This window comes from Aotus nancymaae, unplaced genomic scaffold (genome assembly GCF_030222135.1).
Source record: "Aotus nancymaae isolate 86718 unplaced genomic scaffold, 86718_ANA_hifiasm-v0.15.2.pri h1tg000014l, whole genome shotgun sequence".
Taxonomy (NCBI): Eukaryota; Metazoa; Chordata; class Mammalia; order Primates; family Aotidae; genus Aotus; species Aotus nancymaae.
In genome coordinates this window covers 8349660-8368128 of record NW_026988425.1, presented here as the reverse complement: position 1 = coordinate 8368128, position 18469 = coordinate 8349660, and the positions used below count along the sequence as shown (strand labels likewise).

Sequence of the window (18469 nt, the reverse complement as noted above, 5' to 3'; positions counted from 1 at the left end):
CTTGATGTTCGGCAAGAAAAGCATAGGAAAAAATATACAGGTAAATCTCATTCTCAAATAAAGTAATGAACATTAAAAATACAATGTATTTTTAAAAAGCTCAAAATAACAAAACTGAGGAATTCCCCACCCAAATCTCATCTTGAATTGTAGTCCTAATCCTCACATTTCAAGGAAGGGACAGGGTGGGAGGTAAGTAAATCAAGGGGCAGTTATCCTCATGCTGTTCTCATGGTGGTGAGTGAATTCTCCTGAGGTCTGATGGTTTTATATGGGGCACTTCCTCCTCTGCTCAGCACTTCTCCTTTTTGCTGCCATGTGAAGAAGGACATGTTTGCTGCTTCTTTCACCATGATTTTTGTTTCTTGAGATTGCTCCAGCCCTGTGGAACTCTGAGTCAGCTAAACCTCTTCTCCAGTTTCTGGCAGTTCTTTATAGGAGTGTAAGAACAGATTGATACAGTAAACTGATACCTCAGAGACTGGGGTGCTGCTATACAGATACCCAAAAATGTGGTAGTGACTTTGGAACTGGGTAACAGTTAGAGGTTGGAACAGTGTGGAGGGCTCAGAAGAAGACAAGAAAATGTGGGAAAGTTTGGAACTTTCTAGAGTCTTAAAGTGTTCAGAAGACAGGAAGATGTGAGAAAGTCTGGAACTTCCTAGAGACTTGTTGAATGATTTTGAACAAAATGTTGATAGTGACATGAACAATAAAGCCCAGGCTGAGGTGGTCTCAGACAGAGATAAGGAACTTGTTGGGACCTAGAATAAAGGTGATTCTTGCTATGCTTTAGCAAAAAGGCTGGGAGCATTTTGCTCCTGACCTAGAGATCTCTCAAATATTCAATTTGAGAGAGATGACTCAGGGTATCTGGTGGAAGAAATTTCTAAGTGGCAAAGCATTCAAAAGATAGTAGAAGATAAACGTTTGGAAGATTTCCATACTGACAATGCAACAGAAAAGAAACACTCATTTCCTCAGAAGAAATTCAAGCCCATGCAGAAATTTGCATAAGTGATGAGTAGCTGAATGTTAATAATCAAAACAATGGGTAAAATGTCACCAGGGCATGTCAGAGAACTTCATGGCAGCCACTCCCATCAGAGGCCTGGAAGCCTAGAAGGAAAAATTGGTTTCGTTGGCTGTGCCCAGGCTCCTGCCAGGACCAGGGCCACCAGCTTTGTGTAGCCTTGAGACATGATGCCCTGTTTCAGCTCCAGCCATGGCTAAACATAGCCAATGTAGAACTCAGGCCATTGCTTCAGAGGATGCAAGCCCCAAGTCCTGGCAGCTTTTATGTGGTGTTGGGCCTGCAGGTGCACAGAAGTCAAGAATTGAGGTTTGGGAACCTCTGCCTAGATTTTAGAGGATGTATGAAAATGCTTGGATGTCCAGGCAGAAGTTTGCTGCACTGGTGGGTCATGGAGAACCTCTGCTAGGGCAGTGCAAAAGGGAAATGTGGGGTTGGAGCCACACACAGAGTCCCCATTGGGGCACTGCTTAGTAGAGCTGTGAGAAGAAGGCCATGATCCTCCAGACTCCCATAATGGTAGATCCATCAACAGCTTGTGAACCTGAAAAAGTCGCAGACACTCAAGGCCAGTCAGTGAAAGCAGCCAGGAGGGGGCTATACCCTGCAAAGCCACAAGGGTGGGGTTGCCCAAGGATGTGTGAGCCCCTCTTGTATCATTGTAATCTGGATGTGCAATATGAAGTCAAAGGAGATCATTCTGGAATGTTAAGGTTTAATGACTGCCCTATTGGGTTTTGGACTTGCATGTGGCCTGTAGCTTCTTTGTTTTGGCCAATTTCTGTCATTTGGAATGGGTGTATTTACCCAATGCCTGTATCTTCACTGTATCTAGGAGGTAACTAACTTGCTTTTGACTTTACAGGCTCATAGGCAGAAGGGACTTGGCTTGTCTCAGATGAGACTTTGGGCTTGGACTTTTGGATTACTGCTGGAAGGAGCTAAGACCTCGGGAGAACTGTTGGAAATGCATGATTGTGTTTTGAAATGTGAGGATATGAGACTGGGGAGGGGCCAGGGGTGGAATGTATGGTTTGGATGTGTCCCCACCCAAATCTAATCTTGAATTGTAGTTCCCATAATCTCCACATGTTGTGGAAGGGACCCAGTGGGACATAATTTAATTATAGGGGTGGTTACTCCCATGCTGTTCTTGTGATAGTGAGGGAGTTCTTACAAGATCTGGTGGTCTTCTAAGAAACTTTTCCCCATTTGCTTGGCACTTCTTCTTCCACCATGTGAAAAATAATGTGTTTACGTCCCTTCCACCATGATTGTAAGTTTCCTGAGGCCTCCCCAGCCCTGTGGAACTGTGAGTCAATTAAATCTCTTTCCTTTATAAATTACCCAGTCTCTGGCAGTTTTTTTTTTTTTTTTTTTGAGACAGAGTTTCGCTCTTGTTACCCAGGCTGGAGTGCAACGGCGCGATCTCGGCTCACCGCAACCTCCGCCTCCTGGGTTCAGGCAATTCTCCTGCCTCAGCCTCCTGAGTAGCTGGGATTACAGGCACGCGCCACCATGCCCAGCTAATTTTTTTGTATTTTTAGTAGAGACGGGGTTTCACCATGTTGACCAGGATGGTCTCGATCTCTTGACCTCGTGATCCACCCGCCTCTGTCTCCCAAAGTGCTTACAGGCGTGAGCCACCGCGCCCGGCCTCTGGCAGTTCTTTAAAGCACTGTGAAAATGGACTAATACAATGAGTATAATATTATAAATATCATTTAAATCAGAAATAAGATTTACATAATTACTGTTAGCACTTACAGTCAAAGTTACACTAGAGGTACTACACAATGTTGTAAAATTAAAAAAAAAATAAAGAAAATGTATACATTAAGATTGGAAAGCAAGAAATACAACACATATTTGCTGACAATATAATTTTGTATAGATCAAATCTAAATAATATACAGGTAAAGTATTAGAATTCATGAGCAAGTGTCTCAAGTTTAATAAATATACAATAGCAATACAGAAAAGCCAATCACATTTATATACATTAGTAATTATAATTTGAACATGTAACTTTTCAAAAGATATAATTTTAAAACAGTAAGAGATACATTATATCCAGTAATAAATTATATGTATATACAGGATAATATGTATATATGTATATACATAATAATATGTATAGAGCCTACATAAAAACATGTAAAATTGAACTGAAAGATATTTAGAAAGATCTATATAAATAGGGAGCTGTATCTTGCTCCAAGACAGTAAGCTGGAAAATGATAAAACTTTCATTTCTACAAAAAAAAATAATCATTGGCTCAATATAATACTAATCAAAATCCCAAAAGTGTTTTTAAAAAACTTGATGATCTACTATTTTGTTGCACATTGAAAGATGAAGAACTAAGATTGGCTATGATAATTCTGAAAAGATGAAAATAATTTTCATTATTATGAAATAATATTATATTATGAAATAATTTTCATAATATAGAGAAAAACACAAACTTACAACAAAGTAACTTTAGTAACCAATAATACTAATTAAACCCACAATTAGATACTTTAGCACCATTAGTTTGGAAAACAAAACATCTGAACATGTCAAGATCTTAGTGACTAGAGGTATCAATATGCTGGTTGAAGTTAGCTAGTAGAGGTGCTTTTAAAAATCATACCATTTTCCTGTAATGTAAATGAAACATCAGTACACCTTATGGCCCAGCAATTCTGTCCTTAGAAACACACTACAGGAATGTGTATGCATACTGAAGACATGTATACAAATGTGCATATGAAGAAGTGTTGTCCATAAAGGGGTGCATTGGAAACAAGCTGAATATTCTTCCTCAACAAACGGATACTTAAATTTGGATGTATTTATACTTTGCAATATACTCAGCAGTAAAAACAAACTAAGTAACGATTACATGCACAAGCATGGAAGATTCCTGTGGAGTGAAGCATGTTCTCACAGATTAGCCCATTGTAAGAAGACTATTCCTAAAAATCGTCTAAGCTGGCTATAAAAGGAAAGAGCCCAAGAGGTGTAAGGACCATGTCCATGAGAAGGAGCAGCCGTGCTTGGGTCAAAGCTTGAGGTGGGTGGGAAGATGTTCACACAAAGGAAGGAGGAGTGTCAAAAACTGAGCAACATCAGAAGCCTGACCATGATCAGCTAATGTGGAATGTCAGAACCCATAAGATGGATGTTGGCATGAATGGGGTTGGTGTATCAGAGCCTGAGCATCAAAAAGAGAGTTTTTCTACATTCTCTCACTCTGTGAACTGAGATTAGTTGGGAGCAAGTACACCCTAATAATTGTAAGCAAATTGAGATTCCAGATTTTGGTTTAAAATATCACTTTTCACTAAAAGGAACAAGGGCTCTTTGGAGAAATACACAGCAGGGGTAAAGTATAATACAAATACATCTGTCTGGAACTTTTTGACACAAAAATCAAGGAAGGAAGGAGTGAAAGAATGATGGCAAAATATCAGAAAGACAAAGGCTCATATGAATAGTCTCCCATGGGCCAAATGTGGAAGAATTTGAGCATCAAAATACATGATAGTGACAGATTATAATCCAATGAATGAAATAAGCCACAATGAGGCCTACTGATATAAACAATTAATGTGAACTTTCATGAGGAATATGCTACATGCATAGTTTTAAAGACCATCTCCACAAAATGCTTCTTTGTTACAGAAGAAAACAGAAGAACTTTGCAGCAGAGTAATCTGGAGGACACTACCTTAATCAAGTGATCAAAATGTACATCACAGGCACTGGAAGAGACATGACAACTAAATATTGATTCTATGATGATTAGCTGATTGATTAGTTGACAACTAATGTATGATTCTGAACTGATCCCTTCTACTTTATATAAAAAGTATTATGAGAACAATTTGTAAAACATGAACGGAGATCAAGGATTGTATGGTAATTATGCATCAACAATTATTTCATGATTTTGATTGTGCACTGCAGTTAAGCAGAAGACTGTTCTTGTTAGTAAAAAGTACTAAATATTTGGCGGTGATCAGATTGGCAACTGACTTGAAAATGGTCTAGAAGAGTTATTTGTTAAGAGAAAAAGTAGGAAAAAAAAATTATTTGTTTATACCTGCATTTTTTCCTGTAAATCTGAGATGCCTTCAAAATATTAAAAAAGAAAGAAAAAAAAAAGGGAAGGCAATGATAACCATACTATATAGGTAACTGATTTGCTCTGGGGAATAGGATAAAAAAGATAGGATAGGATTTTTAAAAGCCTTAAGAAAGATACAATACATCTAAAATTCCTGCCTGTTCCTAAGTTGGGTAGCAAATTTATGTGTCTTCATTTGAATATGTATCATAACTTACATGTATGTTACATTTTATTTTCTACCTGTATAAAATATTATGGTGATTTTAAAAACTTGCATTTTAATAAGCATAGGATTGAGAGCACAATAGACCAAATTTTGAAGCCTGTCTGTGCCATTTATTATCCAAATGAACTTGGGCAAGACACTTAGGCTTTCTAAATTTCAGCTTCCTTACCTGGAAATGAGACTAATGAGAACTGTGAAAGAAAATTAAATTTTGGGACTCTAAACTCATTTAGCCAAAGGGAAAAGTCAAGCTGGGAACTCGGTCAGACAAATCCACCTCCCCCTTTCGATTCCTAAATAAGATTGCTACAAGATGAAAAGCTCTCTCATATTTTGCCCAAAGGAAATTCCCAGTGAACTGTTAAAATTTCACCATGACAATGTTAATTGACAGCTTATCTTTACAGGTACAGTTACCCTGGCCCACCAGACATAAATGCATATCTGATTGCCGCCCTGCCCCATTTTGTCTATGTTTATCTTATATAAAATGCAGATTCCCTGCATTTTTCCTCTGCCCCATTTGTTTACCTCATCTTATGTAAAAAAAGCAGATTCACTGAGCTAAAGGCATGAGTAACTATGTTTCCCTACCCTCCTCTTACATGAAAATTGTGTACTTTTCAATTTCCCACCCACCCTTTCCTCTTTAAATTTGGAGCCCTCAAAATCATCCTCGGAGAAGGGCATAGACCTGTCTCCCAGCACATTCTTAACTTTGGCAAATAAATCTCCTGAAATGATTAAGACTTATCTTGTCATTTTTCTCAATTGACAGAACTAAGTCTGGAATTGCTTTGAGGATTCAATAGACAATATACATTATCAACACCTTTTACCTGAAGCCCACCAGAACAGCATGAAATTGCCTTGAGGATTCAATAGACAATACACATCATCAACACCCTTTACCTAAAGCCCACCAGAACAGCCCTATTGACAGGTTGGGTTTATTCCTCCTTGCAATTAGTGAGAAGACACAGAATAGGGAACCAAGGGATGTCTTAAATAAGAACATTATAAAGAACCTCTTACGGGAAGTGGGCTTTGGTTGGGTGAACTGGCAGAGCATCTAAGGAAGTGAGGGCTTGCTCTAGATTGGAGGTTATCAGAAATTATAGATTTCTGGGTGAATCTATAACTGGATATCTCAATAAATCTTATCCATATGGAAGACAGACTAGAATGAAGATAGATCTATCTTCATGATAAACAATGGTAAAGTAGCAGGCACTCATTTGGTGACAGGAATGTTTAGAACTTTGTGCTGCAGAGTGACTTTGTTATTGTCTCATTTTATTACGTTTTCAGACTGCCCTTTTTTGACATTCTGTGAGATTGTACATTCTCAAGGGCAGAACACACAAGTCTGGCCATGAACATTACACTAGCTTGTATTGAGGTCGAAATGTGAATGTCAGATCAGTTCTAGATGTCACGGGCTGTTTTTGTTTGCTTTCAACATAAATATGTGGCATAGTGTTTAGCACCTGGGTATGTTTAGCTTGTTTAATAAGGAGCTGTGCTAAACTCTGCAGATCAAGCAAACATGAGTAGCAGGACCCCCTTATAGCATCTGAACTGGATCTTCACCTCTTTGGCTATGCCTCTGGTAACACTGATGGATTACATACACACAAACAGAAAACAATAAATGCTAAAGTTAGGTTGTTTAGACATAAATAAACTAATCTATGTTAGCATTCTCTCTTTCTCTGAAAAATTATTTTAACAAAATGTTTCCTACCTTAAGAAAATCATGATTCATAAGCTCTGGCCATGAATATCTAAGGGTTGTCAAAGACAGTAGTTGGATTTCCTTTAGGTATTAACCAATAATATTTAAAATGAAAAGTGTCAGGATTCAATATAGATGAAAATATGGAAAAATAGATTTAAAAACAAGAACATATAAAAAGACTTTTATTAGCAATTGAGTTAATGTCCCTCTGCAGATGGGGAAAGCTTATCATGTCAGCTGAAGTGTTTTAAACATACTTAAATTAGGTTTTCAGTTTTGATGTAATAAGCCACTTTGATATGTATGTAATTTAAGCCAAATTGCACCAACAGAACAACTTACAGTCTTCCTAGATTAATCTGCATGCCTCACAACAGAAGGCACTTAGGAACACCTGGCCCTGGGCACATGGGAGTGACTGGGCAGTCAGCAGGTAACTTGGGGTATTGGTTTCCTACTCATTTAGCTCCAGATAGATCTAGCTTAAAGTTGAATAAGCTTATGAATTCTCACCTAATGCTTAAAATGATAAAATAAAGGATTTACTAATACCTCAGGATCCAAATAAAGTTGCCACTAATGATCCTAATTTATCCTGGCTGCATTTTAAAGAAGGGGAATAATAAATTGTGGCCAATTGAGTTAAAATTATATAACAAATTTTTAGTACTCAATAATACCCACACTACAGAGTGCTCACTATATGCTAGGCGCTATTCTAAGTGCTTCTTCACAAAGTGACTTATTTATTCACATAATGCGGCAAGGACTCCCATCATCCTCATTTAAAGATGAGAAACTGAGGCACTAACCCAATCACAGCTATTAAGTGTCAGGGCATTTCAAACCCATGTGGTCTGGCACTAGAGTCTGTGCTTTCAAACCACTATGCTCTACTGCCCCTCTGAGGTGCCACAGTTCCTATTCTTGTGACTCTAGACCCTGATTTTTCCACCCATCATGATGATGTAGAAATGTATGCTGAGGAACAAGAGATCATAGAAAGCACTGCATGTTTGGATTCTTTAAAAATTATTGTATGTACAGTTGTGCCCCCTTTTGATCATGATGCCTATTTCTGCCTTTTCCTCACTTTTAATTAGTGATTTTAATAATAGATTTAGGTTTATTATTTTTAAAAATTTTTCTGTCATTGCCTGTTTTCTATTTCCTTCTACTGGCTTTATTTCATTATTCTCTTATCTAGTTCTCTAACTTTAAACAGATTTGTTTACCTGACTTTTCAGTGTTTTTTTCCTTTCTTCTTCTTTTTTTTAATACAGGGGCTCACTTTTTCTTCCAGGCTGGAGTATAGTGGTATGATCATGGCTCACTGCATCCTTGCTCAACCTCCTGGGCTCAAATGACCCTCCCACCTCAGTCTCCCAAGTAGCTGGGACTACCTTACATGCCTGGCTGATTTTCGTACTTTTTGTAGAGACCAGGTTTTGCCACATTGCCTAGGTTAGTCTTGACTCCTGGACTCAAGTGATCTGCCCTCCTCGGCCTCACAAAATGTGGGAATTACAGGTGTGAGCCACCATGCCCAGCCCCAGTATGTCTTGAACTCAAATTCTCCTACCAATCATGGATTCTTATTCTCCTTGATTCCTCTTACAACCACTTATGCTAGGTGTTTGTGCCTACCACTCAACAAAAATTGCTCCTCAGTCCCCATGACCTGAATGTTGTCAAATCCTATGGATGCTTCTCAGTTCTTCTCCTACTTAACCTATCGATAGTAATAGACCCAGTTGCCCCTTAAGGTTCTCCTTGAAACACTATATTGTTCTGTACTGTTTCATATTCTTGAGTTTCCTAACTGGCCATTTGTCTCAGTCTCAGCTGCTACTTCCTCCTCTTCCCAATTTTTCAACCAAAATCATCCTGCAGCATTCATTTTAACACCCCCTTCAGTATACAACAGAAATATAAACGTGATAACGGGTGATAATCATGTTCTTGATTCATTTGTGTTTCAAACAACTGAAAACAAAGAGTAAGTTTGAAGCTTTTATTTAAATTAAGAATATTTTATATTTGAACTAAATTTTGAACTTTATAAATGAAAGTTTATGACTTGAAGTTCACACTGCTGTACTGTTTTAAAACTTAAAAGCAAATAAACTTTGTCAACTAAAATCAAAGTCACCAATATCTGGTCTGCCTGTCTCTACAATGGCTGCACTGTCACCACATCCATCATTCACGGTCAGTGACCCTTAGATCAGTGCTTACACAAGATTTCTTTCAAATATGGCACTGTGGAGACGGCCACAGGAGGTTCTACAAAAACCAAGTGCTCGATTTACTGCTCAACACGTTCAGCTTGAAATGACTGCTACCTTTGCCTTCACTTCCTTGACACACACCTGGGTATACAAATATCTTTTATATCAAGAGTCCTTGTGAAAGTAAATAGAGGGAACTCCCAGGGATAAAGGAAGGCAAAAAACAGGAGGTACCTGAAGCCAAAACCTGGAGCAAAGTTTAAGAAGGAAGGGATGTCCTATTTTCACATCTCTGCATGGATCTCCCATGGAGAACTTGAGTTAAATGTAATGATTACACGTGGCAGAAAGATGACTCTCTAGCAGTTTTTCTTTCACATAGGTTGCTAAATTCATTCCACAAGCTCAGAGATTTTAATAAAAAACATTTCTGCTAAATACTTTATATTCATCATCATAAAATATGCACAGCCATTAAAAAAGGGTCAATTACCCTAAATGAGAATTGACAAAGCACAGATCAACTTTACAGAGAATTTCTTTCCTTGTTTCTGATAAATCACAAACAGAACTGAAAACTTTATTTAACAAATATTTATTTTGGCCAGGCATGGGGTTTACATTTTAGTGTGTGTGCATGGAGGCCGGGAGAAGTGACTAGTATCATGACTAGAACTAGAAGTGACTAGAAGAACTAGTATCATGACCACAGCTACTGTAAGAGGACTGAGAAATGGGAAGAGCTCATAGCATGAGCAATCAATAACTCTGACACAGGGAAATCTAAGCCAAGACAAAGTGAAGGAAGAAGCTACACAGAGTTGGAGACATTATGTTGTCATTTATGACTCCAAGAAATATTGTCTGCCATTTGTTTTCAGTAAACAGCCACACCAAATTCTTAATTTAGATATTCTGATACAAATAACTAAAAGCATTAAAAATATGTCCCTTTCTATTTCTACACTTAGTTCAAGTAATATCTTAGCTCAATTACTTTAAGTCTTACGTACCATATAGTATCACTGCTCTTACCTTACATCCTTCAACAATGATCACCTCCTGAATAAAATCATAATTCAAGGGCTGACAAACTTATTATTGATTGACACACATCTTGACTCCTCATTCATTACTTTTCCATGTTATTAGTTTCTCATTACCTACCTAAAAATTAGCATTATAGATAATGAAAAGGGTTCTGAACATTACATTAAGAAATTCTAGAATAGTTATAGAGAAAAAAGATTGAATAAAAAAGTTCCTTAAAAGGTTACGGTTACTTGCAAACATAGCTCTTTGAAATACAGCTTCCTATAAACATTTACACAAATTAAGATATTATTCTAACACATACTGGCAAGATAGACACTCTGCATATGTCTTTATTTTAGGAAGAAATGAAGCAAGACTACTTTTAATAATAGACTTAGAAACAATTCATAACTTGCAGTATTTGCGGGTTAATGCAAACACTAGGCAGCACATCACAGCAGAGTGTAACTAAAGCCTAACAGTGTTTCATCTTCCACAGCTACCTCTGTACACTCACACAGGTGGCTTTATTTTGCTTTGCATTAGTTGCATCTGTAATACAGTCATCTGATTCGCCCCACCTAGTTGTTAAAAGTAATCAGTGTGAGAAAGTCTACTTATTGTTAGGTATATTTGTATGTATTTGTCTAGTTATTTCATACTTGCTCTGAAATACTACACATTAAAAAAGCTTGAAATTAGACAATGTCAGTCTCTCAGCCAAAACCAGCATTGGATGTGAATATTAATACCTGAATGAAATTACAAAATATACATCTCCAGTCTCATAAAACATGAAGTTTATAAGCACTTTCATAAACATCATGAGCAAAATAGCTTTGACAATAACTGTTAGAAAAAATTAATAATAATCTTTTATACTGTACATGTGCACTAAAATGCAATAACCCTAAAGTTCATTATATTATGAAGGGGATACTTTGTAAGAATTATATATTATTTTTACATTATTAAATAATTTTGGCAGAGTAAGTCCATAGGACTTAAATGTCCAGTCAGCCCTAGTATCTACATCTGGACCAGGAAGCCTTTGTGTGTACAGATATAGACTCCCTGTGAAGTTCTCCAGGGTGTAAAGAAGGCCCCAGAGAGATGCTCACTGGGAGTGAGGGCCTGCCTCTAAGCTCAGGGGAGCCTGCCAGCAACAGGGCAGTATGGGAAGGCTCACAGGCACAGCAAGGGAGCAGTCAGCAGCGGGTGATCATGTAACATCAAACCAGGATGGTTTCTTCTTTTTAAAGAAAATTTTGCTGAGTGTTTACCTACCCCCATCCATACAAATATGTTCTCTAGGAAATGTGAAAGTATAAGCTTCAGAAAAATGGTTTTCTCATCCTTTAATTCCTGGTTTTATGATCAAATTCTGAAGACACTGCTACTTTTTGATCAAAATAGTTGACATTTTCATTGCTTCTAGTTTTTCAGCTCCTACTATGCTTACTGTGTTCGTGTCACTGACGTCTTTGGCTATTTATCATATCTAGAAAAGAAAAAAAATATTAAAATTTTAGGATGTAGGATTCACAATAAATCTCTTACCAAATTCGCCTTAAATCTCTAAACTCTCTACCTGGCTCTAACTCCAAGACCACCCCTTCAGTACTTTCTGTGTTTTTCTTTGGAAAATATCATTTCCTAACCTTTCTACCCATCCTTTTCATCTACTCTTAGGTCTGCAGCCACTGTGATAGTGCTAACTTGCAAACTATCATGTCCTTCCTGTAGTCTTTCAAAATCTTCCTACTTCCCCCAGAGTGAAACCTAAACTATTTAACAGGCATCTAAGGACTTTCAGGACCTGTATCCTGTTAACCTGTTAATTTATCTTTTGCGTCTAACTCCCTCCCCTCATCTCTCAAGGCACAGTGCAGGACTTAACTCATCCTGAAAGTACTAAACCTGGATACATCTTTAGGAAAAACACATGTACACACACACACACACACACACACACACACGGAAAAAGAGGAAGCATAGCTTAGTGGTTAAGCTACATAAACTGCAACTTGCCTAAATAATCCAGTATTTATGTTTTAATAAAATTAATTCCTTTAATAAAAATACATGAAGTTAATCTATCTTTTCTCTGAAATGCCTTTGGCTAAATTCATCTATCTTTTCTCTAGAATGCCTTTGGCTATTCAAACATTATACAATGTTCCCATGTGTTACAGAGGAAGATGTCCCTTCATTTATAAAAGACAGGTAAGATATAGCGTAAAAATTTTAAAGTAGGATAAATCTGCAGCTACTCTACTGGAGATATGCTAAATTAGCATTCTGATTAGAGTTAACTTCCGTTACCTTGAGTGAGAGAGAGAAAATACTCACCATTAATCTAGGGATAACAGAGAAGCTAAACTCCAATTCAGAAATAGAGCAGTTCAAAGTCAGAATCTAGAGTCAGATTACATGGGCTTGATCTGGGAATGTGCCCTTTATTAGACTTGTAACCTTGGGCATCTGCTTGATGGAGTTGATCTTAGATTCCTCATAGAATGAATATAATAAGACCTGATAAATGCAACTGGACAATGCCTGAAACAGTAGTCCTAATTGGGTATTTCTGTTGTCCCATTTTTTGAGGAACAAAATCAAAGGCAATTCAATGAAAAGTGCAGGTTTCTTGATTTCATCCTAATACTTAGCAAATTAATCATAGAACCCAAGTGAAATTGCCTATACTCTCAAAGAGTTCGAAAAACATGTCTAATACACTCAACATTGTCTTAGTTGACGTTCACAGATTATCAAAAGTAAAGCACATTCATACAGTTTTCATCCTCACACTGTCTAAATTTGAGGAAGTGTCAGGAAAGATATGTAAGGGAAGATCTAAACTGAAAATTAAACCACACTTGAGGCTTTTAAACTGTGACCAAGTAGTAATTAAAATTAAGTTTATGCTTCTCTGTCCACCTAAGGGCAAATTAAACCTTAAAGAAATCAAAGGATAAAATAACTGTTTGCCCACACATTAAAAAATAAAATAACAGAATGTATCTTCTTCAACTGTCCACTTCTAGAGATGAGAACTGCACTGGCAAACAGAGGGCATTCAACACAGCATCTGTTAAAATGAATAACTACCAAAAAGTACTATGTAAAAGGCTATATAGTTATTATGACCCAGTACTGCGGAAAGGTTGTGTTGAAAAACCTGACTGCAGCTAACGTGTGCGTCATTTTCCAGGAGCCACATACATCCCGAGGGCTTCCCAGATCAGTCCCCTCATCCCCGCGACAGACTCACATCCCGACACCACCTTCCCACGACTCCCAACGGAGGTCCTGGCCTCGGCAGACCCAGGGGCGGCGCGGCAGCAGCGGCGGGCAAGGCTCACGGCTGCGTCCCGCCGGGTGGGCGCTCGAAAAGTCCCAGAGTCCCCGGAGCGTGCCCTTCGCCGGCACTCTCCCCGTTCTCCACGTCCCCGAGTGCAGTTTCCCAGGGCCTAGAAACCGTCTAGAGCCAAAGGCGAGGCAGGCGGAGAAGGGCCTCACACCGTCCAGGGGCCTCCACCCCGGAGAAGCTGACGCGGGGCCCAGAAACGCGCTCCCGGGGTCCCCCCGGCCGAGCCCGCAGCCAGCCCCCGAAGCGCCCCTCGGAGCCTGAGGGGTGTGGGAACCACGCGAGCAAGCCGGCTGCCCTTCCCGCCTCTGGCCGCGTCCCCATCAGGCCGGTGCTAGGCGGGCGGTTGAAACCGGGGATCACTACCTACAGAGCACTCACCAGGGCGGCGCGGGCCAGGTACGCTCTGGTACAGCGGTATCAACTCCCATCAGGCACTGGCCCGCACACCCAAAGTGCGCACGCGCGGCACCCGGGACCAGTAGGAATCTCGGTCCGTGAGTAGCTGCGGCCAATCACAGCGTGCCTGGCGTGTGGGCGGTGTCTCCCCGTGTTGCGCGTGCGCAGAGCTGCTGCGCAGTAGCGTCCTTGGCTTTTCCGCGGCCACGGGAGGTGAATTGAAGCGTCGACCGCTAGCCTCCCTGAGCCGGCTCGGCCAGTGCGGGTGTTCCAGGAACTGCCCCGTGGGATCTGAGGTTATTTCATATCTAAGTGGGCCGTGTCTGGAGCTTCCCTCCTTTCTGTCCTGCTGAGATGTCCCGCGTCGCTCGCGAGGCATTTAGATCTGGGCCGGCAGCCTCAGCTCCCATCACGATCCTTTTATTTTCCTGTTTCATTCTTTCTTTCACTTTCCTATTTGCTAAACCAAACATTTTCCTTCCATAGGCATGACCCATCTGAAGGCTACCCATGTCTCGACATATCTGATATTTAACGTTTTACCCAAAAAATTGGCTATTTTCTGAAGCTAGTTTGATCCTATCCAACACCGTTTTTTCAGCAAGCCTTTAAGTGTGCGTGCTCTAGACATGCGTGGCCTGAGTTTGAACCCATCTGCTTCTAACTTGTGTTATCTGGGAAGACTATCTAACCCCGGGCTTCAGTTCTCATATATATAAACTGAAACTTTAGAGGCTCACTGGTGGCCTGTAAGCCTTAAGTTGAAACATGGAGCATATCAGAACTGTGCCTGGCACGTGGTAAATGTTCAAAAGTTAGTATTGTTATTAGGTGCTGGGCACCTTTTCTAGGCCTTGGAATATAGGGATCAAAGTCCCTGATGTCCTGGGTGTTTATAATGTATTGTGGACACTTTGCTATTCTTTTGGAAACAGATCTTTATTTTCATAAACATGGATAATTTTCATTGTGTGAAGTGTGATCTCAAATGATACTTTTCTCGTATTTCATCATTATACTTGATTCTTTCTAAAATGAGGGTACTGTTGAGGAAAAGTGACAATGAAATGATTTTGTTAACATGGTTGGCAAAATTCATCTGGTGTTGCCACACTGGGGCACTGGCAGCTTTATGAATCATGTTCACAAGTCAGTCTTGTGTTCATGGTTCTTTTCACTACAGCCACCATTATTCAGGATGAGGTTTTTCACATCTACCGTAAAAGTTTATCTGCAGAAAATGGTAATGAGCTTGTTCTGGTTGGTGTCCTGTTGTTTTCCCAAGTACATACTTGGAAGAGAGTGAACAAGAGATGTAAACATGGGTGAATAGATGTTTTGCAGTGGGCTAAAAAAAAACATTCACTTTACTAGAACAGTTTCTTTATATTCTGCAGCAATTTTGCAGAGTTTTGAAGTGGAAGAAAAAGATAGGGGTGGAATGCTGCTAAAAGAAATACTAGAGAATAACATCTTTGGTGCTTGTTAATCTCACTTTTTTTTAAGCTGTCAATTACATGTTTGGTGACTGCTTTGAAAGCTCTGAATCTGTTGCATGTGGATCCACAAAGTAGCTTAGGAAGCCTGATGGCAGAATACAAAAATTGTCTTAAAAGGATTCATAGATACTCACAATCTTTGTATTGAAGATAGTATGATGAAACTCCCCAAGTCCAGTTAGGGCAGCACTGGGAATACAAGGTGAGAATTTGGAAGAATTTACCATGAAAAATATTGTGTCTGTCTTCGTCCATTCTTGTATTGTTATAAAGAAATACCTGAGACTGGGTAGTTTATAAAGAAAAGAAGTTTAATTGGCTCACAGTTCTACAGATTGTGCAAGCATGGTGCTGTCATCTGTTAGGCTCCTGTGGGAGGCCTCAGGGAGCTTTTATTTATGATGGAAGGCCAATCAGGAGCAAGAGAGAAAAGTGGTGGGGAGATGCCATAATTTATCACAACCAGATCTTACAGGAACTCAGTATCAGGAAGTCAGCATCAAGCCATGAGAGATCTACCTCCATGACCCAGACACCTCCCACTGGGCCCCAGCCTCCAACATTGGGGATTGCAATTCAGCATGAGATTTGGTGGGCCATATATTCAAAACATGTCAGTGTCATTTTATGAAATATTCTGGGCTGAAAAAGTGGATCCATAAGCAACTCTTAAAAAGAAGGTAATTAACATCTCAGTTGACAGTTTCTAACATGAATCCTAAATAGGCCAAGTGTGCAGCATGCTTGTGGTTTTGGATCAGACACTACATGTGATCTCTCTTTTTCTTAGTTCTAACCAAGAAATAGATACTAAGTCTTAGAAAGTTTTAAATACTTTGGACACAATAACATTTTTTAAACAAAGCTCTAGAGCAACATGTTGCTGGACTTTCTGAGCAAAGAAAGTCAAGTGATATAGAAAACTGACTCCTTCAAAATCCATTTTGAACGTAACAGCAGAAAGTTGTTTTCCCCCTTGTAAATTACAGGCATATGTCAGAGATATTGGGGGTTCAGTTCCAGACCACCTCAATAAAGTGAATATCACAATAATGCATGTCAGATGAAGTCCTAGACAGCATCTCATTCCACATAAGGCTATTTTGTCTACACTGAAAATCTGTTGTGTAGTATAGCCACCTTTATAAATGATCTGAGCTTGATCTTCTGGATAACTTGTGGCAGTGTCTACATTAACACTTACTGCTTTACCTTGTACTTTTATGTATGGAGACAGCTTATTTCCTTAAACCTCAGGAGCCAATGTTTTCCAGCTTTAAACTTTTCTTCTGCAGCTTTCTTATGTCTCTCAGTCTTCATACAAAAGGAGAGAATTAGGGCTTCTTTCTGGATTAGACATAAGCTTAAGGGAATGAGATGTCTGGTTTGAATCTTCTATCCAGACTACTAAAACGTTCCCCAGGTGAGCAAAAAGACTGTTTCACCTTCTTATTATCCCTATTTTCACTGAGGTAGCACTTTTGCTTTTTTTTTTCAAGAACTTTTCCATTGCATTCACAACTTGGCTAACCATTTGGCACAAGAGGCCTAGCTTTCAACCTGTCTCAGCTTTTGATATGCCTTCCTTGCAGAGCTTAATAATTTAAAGCTTTTGATTTAAAATGAGAGACTTGCAAGTCTCTCTTTCACTTGAACACCTAGAGGCCTCTGTAGGGTTATTAATTGGCCTAATTTTAACATTGTGTCTCAGGGAACAGGGAGACTTAAGAGGAGGGAGAGAGATGTGGAACAGCAGGTTGGTGGTGCAGTCAGAACACACATATATACCAATTTAGTTTAAAGTCTTAACATGGATGTGGCTCTTGGCACCCCCAAACAATTATAATAGTAACATAAAAGATCACTTGCCACACATCACTGTAACAGATAAAATAATAAGAAAACATTTGAAATATTGTGAGAATTACCAAAATTTGACACAGGTACATGAAGTATGCACGTGCTGTTAGAAAAATGGCGCTCATAGACTTGCTCAACGCAAGGCTGCCACAACCCTTCAATTTATATATGTATATATGACAGTATCTGCGAAGCACAGTAAAGCAAAGTTTACAATAAAACAAAGTATGACTAAATAAAGTTTTACTCCCTCAGGTTTACAATTAAACCACTTGAGAAAGTCAATTACTTGGCATGAAAACCTGCATTTTGTTTAGAAAACTGGAAAATATGCTATTCCCTCAGTTTTATTCCTTTTGTGCATATTACTGTTAAACTCTTAATTCATGTTCACTGATCAAATATAATCTATCTGACTTATGCTAAACATATTTAGCTCTTATTTTCTTCACTAGTGTCAAGATGAGCCGGTTATAACTTAGACTAGAATAATTAATGTTTGAAATTTTGATGTTTCAGAGTCCAGAAATTCTTTACACTCAGCAATATTCTTTCTTTTCCATAATAATCTAAAAAAGAAGTCATGTAGTAAAGCATTTGAATTAGAAGAAAATGGTTAAAGATATTTAACCATTTTATGGAAAGGGAAGCAGGAAGTTTCCAGAAGAGCAGGATCTTTACTGATGTAATGAAAGAGTTGCAGTATAATTTTAGGTAAAATACTGATAAGGATAACTACAATAATAAATGTTAAAATCTCTCTTGAAAGACCCTAATGTCCAAATGTCACTTTGAACATTTTCTTAAGAGAGTTACTTTATTATTTTATATTAAACAAGTCTACTTAAACATGTCAGATGGCTGGATCTCAGTTAAAGGAAATATATAGTGATGATAAATAAAGAAAAATAGATCATATTATTTTGGGGATGAATATTTATAACCATTGAATTA

At 38.7% G+C, this 18469-nt stretch overlaps 1 long non-coding RNA gene across 2 annotated transcripts in view; it reads right to left on the bottom strand.

Moving 5' to 3' along the window:
- Positions 1–14226, bottom strand: part of LOC105733051 (uncharacterized) — a 100862-nt gene extending 86636 nt beyond the window's left edge. Inside the window, exons 1-2 of one of the 2 annotated variants that reach the window (XR_001111166.2) lie at positions 14139–14226; positions 11675–11888 (exon numbers count right to left, since the gene is read on the bottom strand). This is a non-coding gene — a long non-coding RNA (uncharacterized LOC105733051). Of the gene's footprint in view, positions 1–9133; positions 11889–14138 lie in introns of those variants that run through there. The other variant, XR_001111164.2, reaches the window with a different exon arrangement.
- Between the last annotated feature and the right edge of the window lie 4243 nt (positions 14227–18469).